Source organism: Narcine bancroftii, chromosome 3 (genome assembly GCF_036971445.1).
Source record: "Narcine bancroftii isolate sNarBan1 chromosome 3, sNarBan1.hap1, whole genome shotgun sequence".
NCBI classification, from domain to species: Eukaryota; Metazoa; Chordata; class Chondrichthyes; order Torpediniformes; family Narcinidae; genus Narcine; species Narcine bancroftii.
Window position 1 is genome coordinate 223098519 of NC_091471.1, and position 19672 is coordinate 223118190.

Genomic DNA, 19672 nt, shown 5'->3' on the forward strand with positions numbered 1-19672 from the left:
CTGAACGGTTAGTGTAACGTTGAGAGCAACACCGTTACAGCGCCTTGTCAGGAGTTTGTATGTTCTCCCCCAGTGAGTGTGGTTTCCTCCCTCTGTTAACGTACCAGGTCATTTGGGCTCGTGGGGCCTGTAACAGTGTGTATGTAACATTTTAAAAACGAGACAACAATTTGTTATGAGAAACAGGAAATTGTGATATGAACCTATTGCCCACAATTTGGGAGTGTAGGTTAATTGGGTGTTAATTAGATCTATTTATCTATCTATCCTATCTGCCTATATATCTATATATAGATATTATATATATAATATCCGGTTTATTTATAAATAAATAAATAATCTCTCTAGATATAATCTATCGATATATATCGAGATATATCTATCTCTATCTATCTCTCTATCTATCACCAGCAATGGAAATACAACACAGACAATGGTATTTTCAAGGCAATATATTTTTATTATTAATAACTCAGGTGTTATGATAACTAAACTTATCTCTTGCAACCTCACTATGCACAAATGTATATGTGTGTGTTAAAATCCAAATCATTACAGTTTAAACTTGATTCTGAAGAGATTATTTTAAGGTTCAGTCTCAGAAAGCTTTTGTGTTGAAACTCTGTCTTTACTGCTGTTCAAAAGCAATTATGGAGTAAGTGTGGGGCATCAGATTTCTTTAAATTGTTGCCCAAAAACAATAACGAAGTATTTTGAACATCAAGTCATCAGACCTCTTTAAAACTCACAAGTTTCTTTTGTAGAGTTGTTTTCAGAGCAATGTTTCTTCATACAAATGATTTTCTCTCTCTCTCTTGCATGGAGAGTTTAGAATCTGTGTTCCACACAATGAATTTGCCCTCTTTTCCAAAGAGACAGTGAAGTGGCTAAATTCTTCAAAACTACTTTTCCAGTTTTCCTACTTTTCATCAGGAGAATATAAGCAGCCTTTTTTTCACTGTATTTCAATCCTGTGTGACTTACAAGATGGTCAAGCCCCTTCAATCCTGTGTTACCTACAGGATGGCCAGACGTTTTCTGGTTTCAAAATGTCTCTGGGTTAGTAATATGTTTCTCTGAATTGTCTCATCACATGACAAGTGAAATCATTTCTGTTTTTAAAGTTTATAATGGCTTCTTCAAAATTGTGAATCATGAACCAATGGAGTACAGCCTGTCTGCACAGGTCATTGATGTCCTTTTGAAGTTACTTTACATCTATATTATAAAGGCATCTCTGTTTGCTTAGACCCACTTCAAAAGTATGAATCATGAGCCATCAGACTCCTACCTGTCTACTGACCATTGCATTCAAATTCTTGTTGTTTGAACAGCTGCCTCTGAATTTCTATTCTAACAACATAAGTTATAAGCAAAGAGTTTTGTATTTAAACAGATGGCCTCCTTGAGCAACCAGCAGTTCTTTTTCTGTTTCAATTCTGATTTAAAAGTGTGCTCCATAATCAGGGAAGAAAAAATATTAATGTTTACAGATAAAAATTAGTTCTTACTTTCCCATTGAAGGTGTTGATCCCTTGTCAGGCTAAGATCGTTTGATCTCTGACAACACTTCTCAGGAGTGATAAGGATAAATTAATGCTGGAGGAACTGGTAATATAGCTAACAACAACATTCCCCCATGATTCATGAGGAATTTGTTCCTTGGTCAAGCTTCGGGATTGGGTTCAAGTGGCAAGCAGTGGAGCATGAAGAGTGAGGCCAAAGTCATCATGGTTATCTAAAGGGAAAATCTTTCCTGAAGAACCTACTACAATTTTTTGAGCAAACCACAAACAGGCTAGACAAAGGAAATGTATATTTGAACATTGAAAAGACCTGTGACAATGTGCCGCACAGAGGCTGCTTAACAACCTGAGTGCCTGTTGAATTACAGGAAAGATACTAGCATGGGTATTGACTGGCAGTAAAGAGAGATTGGGAATAATGGGATCCTATTCGGGTTAGATTCATGGAATGAAGGGATTAGCACATGAGAAACATTTGATGACTCTTGGACTATTTCTTGGAGTTCAGAAGAATGAGAGGGGTTCTCGTGGAAGGATTTTGAATGTTGGAAGGCGTAGATATGGGAAAGTTGTTTCCCATGGTGGGGGAGGCTAGGATAAGGGACACAACTTCAGGACCTTCTAGTTTTTTTTTTAATTTATGCATAAGAACACCCAGATCTCTGTAATTCACTCACTTAAAATCTCTCTCCATTTTGATAATAATCTATCCATATCTGGAGGCAGAATCACGGTATTTTGATGACAACCTACCGTTCCACCAATTTTCATAGCATCTACAAATTTGGAAACCTTACATATTATTCCTTTCTCTATGTCATCAATGTAAATAGCAAAAAATTGTGGACAAGAACTGATCCAACTTACATCTTTCCAGTCTGAAAAGGATAATTTATTTCCAACTCTTGGTTATCTCTTACTCAGTCAGATTTCAATCCATTTTAATGAATACTATCGGCTTTTGATTAATGCAATAAGCTTCTATGTGGCATCTTGTTTAAATGTCTTTTGGATATCTCAATCCAGCATATCACTACAACTTCCCATCTATTAAATCTCTCTTGTATATCCTCAAAGTACCCTCAATTTCCCCTTCATAAAGCCATGCATTATATTCAGCTTTCCTAAATATTTAGCAATTTCCCCTTGCTCTAGAGCAGTGGTTCTCAATGGTGCTCTGTGGTTAGCAAGGGATTACTTGCATCATCACCCTGTACAAAAACAAAGGCGAGAAATCAGACTGCTCAAACTACAGGGGAATCACGTTGCTCTCCATTGCAGGCAAAATCTTCGCTAGGATTCTACTAAATAGAATAATACCTAGTGTCGCCGAGAATATTCTCCCAGAATCACAGTGCGGCTTTCGCGCAAACAGAGGAACTACTGACATGGTCTTTGCCCTCAGACAGCTCCAAGAAAAGTGCAGAGAACAAAACAAAGGACTCTACATCACCTTTGTTGACCTCACCAAAGCCTTCGACACCGTGAGCAGGAAAGGGCTTTGGCAAATACTAGAGCGCATCGGATGTCCCCCAAAGTTCCTCAACATGATTATCCAACTGCACGAAAACCAACAAGGTCGGGTCAGATACAGCAATGAGCTCTCTGAACCCTTCTCCATTAACAATGGCGTGAAGCAAGGCTGTGTTCTCGCACCAACCCTCTTTTCAATCTTCTTCAGCATGATGCTGAACCAAGCCATGAAAGACCCCAACAATGAAGACGCTGTTTACATCCGGTACCGCACGGATGGCAGTCTCTTCAATCTGAGGCGCCTGCAAGCTCACACCAAGACACAAGAGAAACTTGTCCGTGAACTACTCTTTGCAGACGATGCCACTTTAGTTGCCCATTCAGAGCCAGCTCTTCAGCGCTTGATGTCCTGCTTTGCGGAAATTGCCAAAATGTTTGGCCTGGAAGTCAGCCTGAAGAAAACTGAGGTCCTCCATCAGCCAGCTCCCCACCATGACTACCAGCCCCCCCCCACATCTCCATCGGGCACACAAAACTCAAAACGGTCAACCAGTTTACCTATCTCGGCTGCACCATTTCATCAGATGCAAGGATCGACAATGAGATAGACAACAGACTCGCCAAGGCAAATAGCGCCTTTGGAAGACTACACAAAAGAGTCTGGAAAAACAACCAACTGAAAAACCTCACAAAGATAAGCGTATACAGAGCCGTTGTCATACCCACACTCCTGTTCGGCTCCGAATCATGGGTCCTCTACCGGCACCACCTACGGCTCCTAGAACGCTTCCACCAGCGTTGTCTCCGCTCCATCCTCAACATCCATTGGAGCGCTTTCATCCCTAACGTCGAAGTACTCGAGATGGCAGAAGTCGACAGCATCGAGTCCACGCTGCTGAAGATCCAGCTGCGCTGGATGGGTCACGTCTCCAGAATGGAGGACCATCACCTTCCCAAGATCGTGTTATATGGCGAGCTCTCCACTGGCCACCGTGACAGAGGTGCACCAAAGAAAAGGTACAAGGACTGCCTAAAGAAATCTCTTGGTGCCTGCCACATTGACCACCGCCAGTGGGCTGATAATGCCTCAAACCGTGCATCTTGGCGCCTCACAGTTTGGCGGGCAGCAACCTCCTTTGAAGAAGACCGCAGAGCCCACCTCACTGACAAAAGGCAAAGGAGGAAAAACCCAACACCCAACCCCAACCAACCAATTTTCCCCTGCAACCGTGTCTGCCTGTCCCGCATCGGACTTGTCAGCCACAAACGAGCCTGCAGCTGACGTGGACTTTTTACCCCCTCCATAAATCTTCGTCCGCGAAGCCAAGCCAAAGAAAAAAAAAAGAAAAAAAAAGGATTGAGAATGACTGTTCTTGAATAGTGTTGATATGAAAAATTTATCAAAGGTTTTGGCACATAGGTAAGATTTTTTTTTAACCAAACTATTATAGACTCAGACCAAACTTGTTTTATTAAAAATCATTCTTATTATAATACATACAATTACTGAATATTCTATATATGCCTTCTACTCCATCAATTGAATGTGTTCTTTCAATAGATGCTGAAAAAAACATTTGATTGAGTTGAATGGGAGTATCTATTTGCTGCATTGTGTAAATTTAATTTTGGTCTGGATGTTATTAAATTATTATTTTAAGCCCAAAACATCAGTCCGTTCTAATTTATAGCAATCGGCCATATTTAATCACAATAGGGGAACACAGCAGGGTTATCCCTTAAGTCCTTCACTTATTGATATAGTATTGGAAACATTGGCTGTTGCTCTTTGACAGTGTAGAAAAATTAATGGGATATTTAAAGGAGGAATTGAACATAAACTACAACTTTATGTGGATGATTTATTGCTTTTTATTTCAAATCCTGAAATTTCCATACAGAAGAGTAAAATTTTACTCTCAAAAGGTGTTTTTGAACACTGTTCTAATTTTCCATTTAAAATAGTGAAAGAACATTTTCAATATATTTAGAAATTACAATTACAAAGAAAAATTATAAAAACTTACTGAAAGAGAACTTCTGGGTATTGTTTTATAGGATGAAACAATCATTATCAGATTGGTCTCCCTTATCTATTACAATGATGGGACATATTAATTCAATTAAAGTGAATATTTTACCTAAATTTTTGTATATTTTTCAAGCATTACCAATTTTTATCCCCAAAACTTTTTACAGCTCTTTGAATTCTGCTATTTCTATGTATATATGGCAAGGGGGAAAAAATATATAAACAAAGCTCATCTTCAAAAGACTACATTAAATGGAGGATTATCACTCTCAGATTTTAGATTATACTATTGGGTGATTAATATATGTAAATTACTTTTATTATTACCTTTGGATAACTTGGTGAATCGCCCTTCCTGGGTAAAAATGGAATTACAGTTTACCAAGAAAACCTCAATGTTGGCAATTTTAAGATTTTTTTTACCATTTTCCATTTCCAAATTAATAAATAATCCATTGATGAGAAATAGATTGAGAATTTGGGCTTAATTTATGAAATTCTTTGGAATTAATGGTTTTTCACTGGCTTCAACCATCTCTTTCAACTGTCTTGGTTGGATGCAGATTTCAAGGAATGGCATATAAAAGGTATTCAAAGTTTCGAGGATCTTTTTATTCAAAATAATTTTGCCTTTTTCGAACAATTATCATACAAATTTAATCTTTCCAATAGGCACTTTTTTAGATATTTACAAATTAGGCATTTTGTTCAGTCCAAACTTTCAAATTTTTTGCTAATTTCTAATACTAAGACTTTAGATCTATTTTTTATATGCAGTTTTATTTTCATTGTGGATAATAATTTACTGGATTTAAATTCAGTCCCAATGGCTGGACTCAAAAGAGATTGGGAAAGAGATTTGTATATACCTGTTTCGGATGAAAATTGGCGCTCTACCCTCATGTTGATTGATGGTTCCTCATTTTGCGCAAGACATTGGTTATTACAATTAAGATGCTCCTCAGAATTCTTATCTCCAAACTTAAATTATCCCATTTCTATGCAGACATTGATCCTTTTTGTGAGAAATGTAATTTTTTTAAGTCTCTCTGATTCATAAGTTCTGGGAATGCCCATATTTAGAGAGATTTTGGAAAGAGATTTTTTAAACTCCATCAACAGTTCTCAAGTTTAACTTGGACCCCTGTCTATTAATTGCTCGGTTTGGTTTTTCTCACAACTCACATGAATCTCTATCGGCATGTCAAGAAAAGCTTAGCTTTTACTACATTGATAGCCAGACGAGTTATTATATTGAAATGGAAAGGAGATTCATCCCCTACTTACACAGAGGTTATATGATGTAACATCCTATTTAAGTTTAGAGAAAAATCCGATATAATATTAAAGACAATGTTTCAATTTATGAAATTATGGGGCCCTCTCTTTGGTAGAGTCAATAATTGTTACATGTTCCAGTAATTCTTTGTCTGTTCTCTGGGGGTCACCAGCAATTCCATAGCATCATTGATTTTCATTCTTCCTTGCAAACATATAAGTTAACCTTGATTAGAGGGAGGGGATAGATTAGATTAGTTTAGTTTATTTTTTAAAGTTTGTTCTCTTTTTTTCTTTATTATTTTATTAAAGCATTCCAATTAATTGGTCTGACATGGTTGCCTACATTATGTTTATTACTAGATTGAGTTATAAGTAACTATTGATGTAGTTATACATATTTTCTTATTTACTCATCATTTTTCTCCTATATTTACTTGTATCCATTCGCATCATTATGTAATCATCATCGACTATGTAGACTTGTATGTTAAACTCAATTAAAATATTTTAAAAAGAGAGGACCACTGCTCCAGAATCTTGTGAATACCACCTGTTAAACCAATTCCCACCCTGCACCCTTTTCTTATTTGAAGCCACATTGGCTCTTTTCTTATGTCAGGCATCCACCTAGAGTTCAGAGAATTATGAAAAATGTCAGCCAATGGGTTCACTTTCTGTGCAGACACTTGATTTAAAATCCCAATGTGCAGTCCATCACATGCTGTTAAGTTGTTGGCCTTTAATTTCCCGAGTTCCTCCACTACTTTTTTTTCCCTTGTTACGGAGATATTTTCAAATTCTGCCCACCTGATATTTCAGGGATATCACACGGTGAAGATTGATGCAAAAAAATTGTTACACCTATCTACTATGCATTTTGTTTGCTGTTAGTAATTAAATTGCCCTGGTTTAACATAAGATCAAAAGTCATCTCCCAAGAACCTATCAATCTCTGCCTTAAATGCGCCCAATGGCTTGGCCTTCAGAAATTCCTTTGATTCGCCACCCTCTGACTAAAGAAGTTCCTCTGTGTCTCAATCCTGAAGTTGTGCCCGCTTATCCTTAACTCCCCCACCATGGGAAACAACCTTACTACATCTACTCTGTCCATGCCTTTCAATTTTTGAAATGTTTTGGTGAGATCCACCTTATTCTCCAAAATTCCAATGAACACAGGCCAAGAGGTGTCAAACATTCCTCATGCGATAACCTTTTCATGTTATATTGCAACTGAATTCTCATATTCTAGTATTGATACCTTGTAACCCTTGTGTGTAAAGAAGCAAAATTAGATTTGATTTTCAATGCATTATGGGCTGTCTGGTCATACAGCAATGCTCAATTTCAACATTGTAGAACATTGCAGCACAGTACAAGCCCTTCAGCCCTCAATATTGTGGCAACTGACATATTCCTACAAAAGAAACTAAACCCTTCCTAACTTGTTAGCCTCTTGATGAAGGGTTGTGTATCTTTATCTTTGCTATATAAAGAACACTGTTTGACCTGCTGAGTTTTTGCAGCATTGTGTTTTTCCCTCCTTGTAGCCCTTGATTTTTCTTTCATCCATGTGTCTGTCTGAGTCTCTTTAATGCCCCTATTGCTTCAACCACCACCACACCCAGCAAGGCATTCTAGGCACCAACAACTCTCTGTCTAAAAAAAATATTTACTCCTGATGTCTCCCCTAAACTCTTTTCCCTTCACTTTGTACCCAGGCCATCTGGTGTTTGCTAGTCCTAACCTGGGATGAAGTTATTGTCTGTCCACCTGATCTGTGCAACTCGCAATCTATTAAGTCATCTCCCGTCCTTCTAAGCTCCAAAGAGACAAATCCCAGCTTTGCGAACCTTGCCTCATAAGACATTTTCCAATCCTGGTAAATCTCCTCTGCACCCTCTCCATAGCTTCCACATCCTTCTGATAAGGAGGTAACTGGAGCCGAAAACAATATTTTAAGTGAGGTCTCACCAGAGGTTATTAGGTTTGCAATATCATGGGCCACATCAAGCCTGTAAGTAGCTGATGGTGAATTATGAATTATGTTAAGTGGCTCAGCTAGCTTACAACTCCCATGCTCCTACAAATGTGGGAACCTGAAACAAACTGTTAGACATCTGATTGCACATCCTGCTGTTGGATGGCATCACTGAGCCAGGGTAGCACTTTGGAAAGGGGCTGGATGCACTTCTCGTCTGGCCCTCATTTTTTTTACACCAGAGGTGGAACATGCAGGGCTACAGTATTCATAAGGTAAGTGCAAGCATGTGAATTATGTTACTTTATTTTAATATGTTCAGTTAGCACTTGTTGGAGTTTGAGATTATTCAATAGTTGTTTAAATGACTTTAAGGAATAAAAGATCAGGTTGTTTGTGCCCTCTGCCACTGCAGGCAACCAAGGAAAAACCCTTTAGAATTTTGTGCACATAGCAATAAATGGAATTTATGACTGCAGCCAACACCACAGGACCAGATGGAGTTATGTACATGGTAAACATGGAGCAGTACAGCTCAGTATCGATGGTTTGATGCATTGATGTTATACTGTCCTGTATAAACTGACTCCACATCAATCTAACCTTTCCTTACCACACAGCCCGTAACTCTCCATTTATCTAACATCCATGTGCCTGTCTAAGAATCTCTTAGATATCCCTGTTGTACAGTCACCACCCCTGGAAACATATTCCAGGCATATTACCTCTGACATCTGCCCTAAGCTTTCCTCCACTCACCTTAAATGGATGTCCTCTAGAATTAGCCATTGCCACCCCACAAGAAAGGTGTGGGCTGTCTCCTCTATCTTTGCTCCTTATAACCATATAAGCCTCTATGAAGTAATCTCTTAATCTCCATCGCTCCAAAGAGTGAAGCCCTACCTTGCTCAACATTTCCTCATCAGGCATGTTCTCTAAACCAGGCAATGTCCTGGAATATCTCCTCTGCACCCTCTCTAAAGCTCTCACATCCTTCCTATGTGTGACCACAACTGAACACAACACTCTAAATATGGACAAACCAGAGTTTTATGGAACTGCAACATTACCTGCTGGCTCTCGAGTACAATCTCTCAACTAATGGAGGTCAGCACATCACACGCCTTCTTAAATAGCCTATCAATTTGCATAGTAACCTTGAAGGATCTGTGGACTTGGACCCCAAGATCTTTCTATTCCTCTACAGTGCTAAGAATTCTGTCGTAAACCATCTACCCCACCTTCAAGTTTGTGATGATGCAGATATGTCATCACAGGGATCTCCAATCATTGCTGACGTACCCTAATTGGTTGCAATAAACTATTTTTATAGCCTCTCACCATAAAGTTTAATTGTTAGCAAATTACAGAGGATGAAGTCCAGATAAAATTAAAAGTTTCACCTGGTGGAATAATTACATGCAATAGTATCAGAAATGATAAGATAACAATGGAATTTATGACGATCATCAAGTAGGGGTAGAGCAAAGAAGGAAACCAGCTAACGGCATTAACTGAGGACACACTCATTCCTGCCATATTCCATCTAAAGCACCACATGGAAATAATTCTTTTTAAATTTGTTCATGATGGTGACATTGCAGGCAAAGCCAACATTGGTTATATACCTAATTAATGTTGAACTCTAAAGCCATTTCATGAGTTAGTTAAAAGCCATATTGTAATGGTCTAGATTCAAATGTAGGTCAGATTAGGTATCTTTCCTCAAAGAGCATTATTGTATCAGATTCATTTTAATAACAATAAGGTGATTTTATGACACACTATTACTAATAATGGCATTTTATTCCAGATGTATTGAATCAAGTTAATGTATGTGTCTAGCTTTACGTACCACGATTTGAACTGACAAAATCAGACAAATGCACAGCACAGAAAAGGGCCTTTTGCCCCACTTCATCCATGAACCTATTTGCAAGCATTAGGCGTGATCCTTCTATGTTTTCTTTCTTTTCAAATACAGTTCAAACATCTTGTTAGCGTTGCCATTGTATCTGCTTTCATCACCTCCTCTTGTGAGTCATTCTAGATATTCACTGCCCTCAGAAGAACATCCTCCTTAGATTGCCAGAAAATCTGTCCTTTCTCATCTTGGATCGCAAGATCACAAGGTAAAGGAACAGAAGCAGGCCACTAGGCCCATTAAGTCTGTTCCGTGACTCTACTCTAAGATTAATTTTGCTCACACCTAGTTCCAATTTCCAGCCTTTTCCCCATATCCCTTGATACCCTTACTAATGAGATACTTATCCATTTCCTGTTTAAACACTCCCAGTGATCTGGCCTCCATTACTTTGTGCGGCAGTGAGTTCCTCAGATCCACGACCCTCTGACTAAAGAAGTTCTTCCTCCTTTCTGTTTTGATTGGATAACTTCTCATTTTAAGACTATGACCCCTTGTCCTCGATTAACCCATCAAGGGAAACATCCACATGCACTCCGTCAAAACCTTTCAATATTCCAAATATCTCGATGAGCTCCCCCCTCATTCTCCTATACTCCAACAAATACAACCCAAGAGCTGTCAAATGCTCCCCATATGCCAGCCCCTGCATTCCAGGTAAATCTCCTCTTCACCCCCTCCAGCAACATCACATCCTTTCTAAGAGGGCCCAAAACTGTACACAGTACTCTAAGTGGGGTTGCACCAATGCCCCATAGAGTCTCATTAACACCTCTCTACTCTTATACACTATTCCTCTTGAAATGAATGCACAGCATTCACCTTTTTCACTACCAATCCCACCTAGGCATTAACTTTTAGATTATTCTGCACAAGACACCCAGGTCTCTTTGCACCTCCGAGGTTTGAATTTTCTCCCCATCCAAATAGTACTCAGCCTGTTATTTCCACTGCCAAAATGTAGAACCGAATACTTCTCAACATTATGCTTCATCTCCCATATCTTTACCCAGTCTCCCAATCTTTCTATTATCCCTCTGCAATTTTACAGTTTCTTCCACAGTTCCTGCTCCGCCACCACATCTTAGTGTCACCCACAAATTTAGCCACAAAACCATTCATTCCACAATCCAAATCGTTCATATAAATTGTAAACAGCAGCGGCCCCAAAACCGACCCCTGCGGAACACCACTTGTTACAGGCAGCCATTCTGAATGGGATCCCTTAATTTCAACCCTTTGCTTTCTGCTAATCAGCCAATTTTCTATCCGGTCTAATAGCATCCCTGTAATTCCATGGACCCTTATCTTATTTATCAGCCTAACATGTGGCACCTTATCAAAAGCATTTTGAAATCCAAATATATAATATCCAAAGCCTCCTCTTTGTCTATCCGACCTGAGATTTCTTCAAAAAACTCTAATAGGTTAGTTAGGCATGATCTACCCTTTAAAAAATCATGCTGACTAGGACCAATCCTGTCATGCATTAACATGTATTTCATAACTTTGTCCTTGAGGATTGATTCTAATATCTTCCCATCCACCGACGTCAGACTTGTAGGTCTATAGTTTCCTTTTTTCTGTTTCCCACCTTTCTTTTACAACGGAACCACATTCGCAACCTTCCAATCCCCTGGAACCACCCCAGAGACTATTGAATTCTGGAAGATTGTCACCAATGGATCTACAATCTCCAAAGCCACCTCGTTCAAAACCCGCGCATGTACCTCATCCGGTCCAGGAGATTTAAATATCATTAATCCATTCAATTTACCTTGCAGAATTTCTCTAGTAATCTTAAATGTATCTAACTCTACTCCGTAAAGCCTCTGTCTGTCAGGGATATTACTAATGTCTTTTACAGTGAATACAGATGTAAAATATTGATTTAATTCTTCTGCCATTTCTTTGTAACCCTTTATAATTTCCCCAGCATTATTTTCTATTGGTCCTATGTCAACACATGTCTCTCTTTAATTCTTTATATATTTTTAAAAATCTCTTCTTATCTTTTTCTATATTGTTTGCTAATCTCCTTTCATAACTCATCTTTTCTTTCCTTATGACTTTTTAAAATTTCTTTCTGTAAGTTTTAGCTTCCTTGTATGCCCTCCCCTTTACTTTTATCTTGGCCTTCACTTCTTTTGTTAGCTACTTGGTACCATCTTTCCTTTGACTCACTGAAAAATTGATACATCCGATTTTTTTTACTTTTCAAATTTGAAATTGAATTCGATCATGTTATGGTCAATGCTAGAGGTTCTAAGACCTTTAACTCCATAACGACCTCAGGTTCATTGTACATGACCCAATCAAGAACCGCAGATCTCCTGATGGGCTTCTCAACAAGCTGTTCAAAAAAATCCATCCCTTGGGTTTTCTACAAACTCTCTCTTCTGTGATCCAGTAAATTCCTGTCCTTCCCAATCCCCTGCCATGTTAATATCTCCCACAATTATTTTGATATTATCTTTGCGACATACCCTCTGTATTTCTGTCTGTATCTCATAGTCCACTTTCTGACTGCTGTTTGGGGGGGCCGGTGTATAACCGCCAATATAATCTTTTTTGCCCTTGGCTTTTCTTAATTCAACCCATACTGATTCTACTGGTTTAGACCCTATGTCCCTTCACCCTAATGATTTAATGTCATTACTTATCATCAGAGCTACCTCTCCAACTCTACCCTCCTGCCTATCTTTCCTATATGCTGTGTATGCTCGGATATTGAGCTCCCAATTGTATGCCTCATTGAGCCATGTTTCAGTAATGGCCACAATGGCATACCTTTTCAGTTGAATCTGAGCAACCAGCTCATCTACTTTAAGTATAGAGCCAATAAGCCCATTATCGATGTTGTTTGTGCTGGATTCCTTGGAACTTCTCGTTTTCCTGTCTGCTCACCTGCCTTTCCTTCGTGTTGCTATTGACCACCTCTACTATTAATTTCTACTTCTGTTGGAACTCCCTGTCTCGCTGCTATCCTATTCTCTTTGCTCTCATTATAATTTCCCTCCCCCTGCAAAGCTAGTTTAAACCCTCCCCATCAGTTCTTGCAAACCCTCCTGCCAGAATATTGGTTCCCTTCCAGTTTAGGTGCAGCCCATCCTTTTTATTGAGGTCTGACCTTCTGCAGAAGCAATCCAAATAATCTAGGATCATGCATTCATCTGCCATAACTTCCTATTTGTACCCTGTCTGCCCTTGGATGGAGATTCTGACTATCTATCCCAGTGGTTCTCAACCTTTTTCTCTCCACACACATACCACTTTTAATCCCTGTTCCATAAGTGATTAGTAAGGTATTGCTTAAGGTGGTATGTGAGTGGGAAGGGAAGGTTGAGAACCACTGATCTAGACCCAAATGTTACTGACATATTTTGCTTGAGAAAAATTGTCCTTGGCCCAGTTTCTTTGGAGTTAAGGAAACGTGCACCTAACGATTAAAACAGTGGTTTTCAAACCTTTTTCATTCCTCCCAAATACCACCTTACTAATCACAGAGCAATGATGGCATAGGGAATACTGAGTGGAAAGAAAAAGGTTGAGAACCACTGCTCTATCCTCTTAATATTATGAACTGTTATAAAACCATAGACAGATGCATGCATAAAGAAGGTTTAGAGGGATATGGGCAGGATGCAGATAAATAGGACTAGTTTGGGTAGACAACTTGGTAAGCAGGGAGAATTTGGGCTGAAGGGGCTGTGCTGTAAACTTATATGACTGTCAGGTCACCCCTCAGCTTACATTCCAATGAGAATAAACCCAGCCAATCAAATCCATCCACAGAATTACTGGGTAACATTTTGTGAATCTCTTCTGTAACTTCTCTATTGCTACTATGTCTTTCCAGTCGTGTGGTGTCCAGAACCATACACAACATTCTAAGAGTGTTCAAATCAATATTTATAAAATTGCAACATGACATCCCAACTCCACTGAGGCCCCAAACTGCCTTTCCAAGTGAAGCAATACTTCACTTGTGAATCTGCAGGGATCATCTATTGCATCTGGTCTCCTCTACTCCAGAGAAATGGGGCGCAGTCTGGGAGATTGCTTTGTGAAGTGCCTCTGCTCTGTCTACCACAATAGCAAGGAACTCCCAGTGGCCACCCATTGTAATTCCTTACCTCATTCCCTTGCTGACATGTCTGCCCATGGTCTCATGCTCTGTCAGACTGAGACCACCTGCAAATTGGAGGAACAACACCTCTTCTTCTGCCTGGGTGCCCTCCAACTGGATGGTATTAACATTGATTTCTGTTAGCCCCCCACCCATGTTTCCTTTCCTCTTGCTCTGCCCATCTCTCTCTTCCATTTTCCATCTGTCTCCTTTCATATAGCCAAATGAATCCCCTTACCCCTCAATCAATTTGCACCTTTCCTCGCTCCTGTTCTCTTTTAATATCCACCTTTTGTTTTTCGGTCCATACTCCTCTCCTGCCATTTTTCCCTTTCCACCAGTCTTTTAATACAGACGACTGTTTGATTTGTACTCGTGCCTTGAGGAAGGCAGCATGGTTGGTGTAGCAGTTAGAGCAATGCTGATACAACATCAGTGACCAGGACCAGGGTTAGAATCCCCTGCAGTCTGTTCTTTCTTTTTGGCTTGGCTTTGCGGACGAAGATTTATGGAGGGGTATGTCCACGTCTGCTGCAGGCTCGTTGGTGACTGACAAATCCGATGCAGAACAGGCAGGCACGGTTACAGCAGTTGCAAGGGAAAATTGGTTGGTTGAGGTTGGGTGTTGGGTTTTTCCTCCTTTGTCTTTTGTCAGTGAGGTGGGCTCTGCAGTCTTCTTCAAAGGAGGTTGCTGCCCGCTGAACTGTGAGGCGCCACGATGCACGGTTGGAGGCGATATCAACCCACTGGCAGTGGTCAATGTGGCAGGCACCAAGAGATTTCTTTAAGAAGTCCTTGTACCTCTTCTTTGGTGCACCTCTGTCTCAGTGGCCAGTGGAGAGCTCGCCATAGAACACAATCTTGGGAAGGCGATGGTCCTCCATTCTGGAGAAGTGACCCACCCAGCGCAGTTGGGTCTTCAGCAGCATGGATTCGATGCTTGCGGACTCTGCCAGCTTGAGTACTTCGATGTTGGTGATGAATTCATTCCAATGAATGTCGAGGATGGAGCGGAGACAGTGCTGATGGAAGTGTTCTAGGAGCCGTAAGTGATGCCGGTAGAGGACCCATGATTCGGAGCCGAACAGGAGCATGGGTATGACAATGGCTCTGTACATGTTGATCTTTATGTGTTTCTTCAGGTGGTTGTTTTTCCAGACTCTTTTGTGTAGTCTTCCAAAGGCGCTATTTACCTTGGCGAGTCTGTTGTCTATCTTTGTTGATCCTTGCATCATATGAAATGGTGCAGCTGAGTTAGGTAAATTGGTTGACCGTTTTGAGTTCTGTGTGCCCGATGGAGATGTGGGGGTGCTGGTGGTCATAGTGGGGAGCTCAGTTTTCTTCAGGCTGACTTCCAGGCTTTCATGGCTTGTTTCAGCATCATGCTGAAGAAGATAGTAAAGAGGGTTGGTGCGAGGACGCAGCCTTGCTTCACGCCATTGTCAATGGGGAAGGGTTCGGAGAGCTCATTGCTGTATCTGACCCAACCTTGTTGGTTTTCGTGCAGTTGGATAACCATGTTGAGGAACTTGGGGGGGCATCCGAGGCACTCTAGTATTTGCCAGAGCCCTTTCCTGCTCACGGTGTCAAAGGCTTTGGTGAGGTCAACAAAGTAGAGTCCTTTGTTTTGTTCTCTGCACTTTACTTTGAGCTGTCTGAGGGCAAAGACCATGTCAGTAGTTCCTCTGTTTGCGCGAAAGCCACACTGTGATTCTGGGAGGACATTTTCGGCAACACTAGGTATTAGTTCATTAAGGAGATTCCTAGCGAAGATTTTGCCTGCAATGTAGTTTGAGCAGTCTGATTTCTCGCCTTTGTTTTTGTACAGGGTGATGATGATGGCATCACGAAGGTCCTGAGGCAGCTTTCCTTGGTCCCAGCAGAGCATGAAAAACTCATGCAGTTTGATATGCAGAGCTTTGCCGCCAGCCTTCCAGACCTCTGGGGGGATTCCATCCATACCTGCTGCTTTGCCACTTTTCAGTTGTTCAATTGCCTTATATGTCTCTTCCCGGGTGAGGACCTCATCCAGCTCTAGCCTCAAGGGTTGTTGAGGGAGCTGGAGCAGGGTGGATTCTTGGACTGAGCAGTTGGCACTGAAAAGGGATTGGAAGTGTTCTGACCATCGATTGAGGATGGAGATCTTGTCGCTGTGGAGGACTTCGCCATCTGAGCTGCACAGAGGGCTTTGGACTTGGGGTGAGGGGCCGTACACCGCCTTGTCTGTAAGGATTTTGCACATTCTCTCTGTGTCTGTATGTGCTCCAGTTTCCTTCCACCCTTCAAGAACGCAGGTCAAATTGGTGCATGAGGGTGGCACAGGCTCGAGGACTGGAAGGGCCTGTTACCATGCTGTATGTCTTAAAAAAGAACTCAGGCCCGAAATGTCAGTAATCCATCTTTACTGCCTTTGGACATTGTGATATCGGCTGAGTTCCTCCAGCATTTTGGTGTTTCTTCCACAATCACAGCATCTGTAGACTTTCATGTTTCATCCCAATTCTTGTACTTAATGTTTCAGCTACTGAAGGAAAACATACCAAATGCCTTTTTCATTACCCTATCCACCTGCCTTGAAACTTCAAAGGAGCTACTAATCTACTCCCCAAGATCTTGCTTTTCTATAATTTACTCTGTATGATGTATCCAAATTTGCACTGCCAATGTGTATTAGCTCACACTTGTCTGGATTAACCTCTTTTTGACACTACTTTGCCGAACTTTCTGACTGATCCATGACCGACCTGCTGTATCCTTAGAAAACTGTCTTCACTCACTATAACTGACTTCACTAACTATAACTCCAACATTTGTGCCTTCTGCAAATTTACAAATTGTATCATCCAAGTATTATAATCAACAAAGATCCTTGCAATAGCAAATTGTTCCAGATCTGTGACATCTTGTTCCAACTTTCCAGTCAGAAAACACCCATGCACCAATACCCTCTACCTCCATCCACCAATACCCTCTACCTCCATCCACCAATACCCTCTACCTCCATACCCTCTACCTCCTTCCACCAATACCCTCTACCTCCATCCACCAACACACTCTACCTCCTTCCATTGTGCCAAATCTGGATCCCATTTGCCAAAACATCTCTTCATGTCTCCATTGATGATTTTTTAAAAAATTATAGCAGGGTAGAAGTGGAATCTGGCTATTTAAACCTGTGCCACCAAATTACAGCCAAATTAACCTACATCACAGTACTTTTTGAAGGGTGGGAGGAAACTGGAGTACTTGGAGGAAACCCACGCAGATATGTGGAAAACTCCTTACGGACAGTGCTGGTCTTGAAGCGAAGGTGCTGGCGCAGCAACAGCATCAAGCTAACCACTGCGCTAACTGTGCCGTCCAATGTATCCTAATGTGCCAGAAAAGCCATCTGGCTGATTGGCCGATATATCAAACAAGCACAAGGGAAGTTTGCTTGCAAGAGGAAGAAATTTCAACAATTACACACAGATATTAGCCAGCAGTTTAACAGGGTAGAGAACTTTCTTGGATGGCAACTCTTGCAGGAATGTAGGACTCCATTTATATCTCTGTGTGTTTAGTTGACGGTTTAGCTTGGATTGAATCTCACAAGTAGCTTCTCTGAAAGTGATACCCTCCTTGATCCTGCTTGGTGCCACCACACATTCATTTTGCCAGCTATTGTAGAGGGAAATCTTTGCTTCAACATATTATTATTTTCCTCCTCTGTGGATTTCATTTAAAATTTCCAGGTGTGCTATAACCTCCACTGCTGATGTTATAAAGGCGGGCAAATATTTTAAATCCGTCATGAATCCTTACGGAGAGTGCAATTTTATTTGTCCCCATTTTATCGATTTACTAGCATGAGCTCAATGACTTTACTCCTGATCAACAGGCAACATGTTCTGGAGCTATGGCAAGGCCTAGGCATGTTGAAAGAAATGAATGCAAATGCTCCACTCCATGGACATGCACCAATTCAGTCTGGAATGCATTCATCTGACCTGGCTCTGAATGTGCTGAGGGCACAAAATCAAAGGTGAAGAGAACATTTGAAGAAACCTTTTGATAAATTTAATCATGACAGCTGATGGTGTTCCTATCATACAAAAATACATAAAACCAGGAATTTAGTGGTCTGAGCATCATTCTAAAAATATGTAACAGTTTGGATTATATTTTGAAATCATAAATGTGGTAAAATGAATGTTATTACATTTTTTGAAATATTTAGTTGTTGGTTATTTAAAACATTTAGGTTAATCCACTCTGCCAGCATGAGAGCAAACAAGGGATTCCTGGAGGAAGTCAGCAGGTCGGCCAGCTTTCATAGGTAGAATTCATCAGTCAACGTTTTGGGACTGGATCCTTAATGGTCATTCAGCGTTTTGAGACTGGATCTTTAATGGTCATTCAACATTTTGGGACTGGACCCTTAATGGTCAGTCAGTGTTTTGAGACTGGACCCTTAATGGTCAGTCAGTATTTTGGGCCTGGACCCTTAATGGTCAGTCAGTATTTTGGGCCTGGACCCTTAATGATCAGTCAGCATTTTGGGACTGGATCCTTAATGGTTAGTCATAATTTGGGGACTGGATCTTTAATGGTCAGTCATTGTTTTAGGCCTGGATCCTTAATGGTCAGTCAGTATTTTGGGACTGGATCCTTAATGGTCAGTCATTGTTTTAGGCCTGGATCCTTAATGGTCAGTCAGTATTTTGGGACTGGATCCTTAATGGTCAGTCAGTGTTTGGGACTGGATCCTTAATGGTCAGTCAGCATTTTGGGCCTGGACCTTTAATGGTCAGTCAGTGTTTTGGGACTGGATCCTTAATGGTCAGTCAGCATTTTGGGCCTGGACCTTTAATGGTCAGTCAGTGTTTTGGAACTGGATCCTTAATGGTCAGTCAGCATTTTGGGACTGGACCTTTAATGGTCAGTCAGCATTTTGGGACTGGACCCTTAATGGTCAATCAGCATTTTGGGACTGGATCCTTAATGGTCAGTCAGTGTTTGGGACTGGATCCTTAATGGTCAGTCAGCATTTTGGGCCTGGACCTTTAATGGTCAGTCAGTGTTTTGGAACTGGATCCTTAATGGTCAGTCAGCATTTTGGGACTGGACCCTTAATGGTCAATCAGCATTTTTGGACTGGATCCTTAATGGTCAGTCAGCATTTTGGGACTGGACCCTTAATGGTCAATCAGCATTTTTGGACTGGATCCTTAATGGTCAGTCAGCATTTTGGGCCTGGACCTTTAATGGTCAGTCAGTGTTTTGGGACTGGACCCTTAATGGTCGGACCTGCAATTTCTTGATTGCTCACGATTCCAGCATCAGCAGC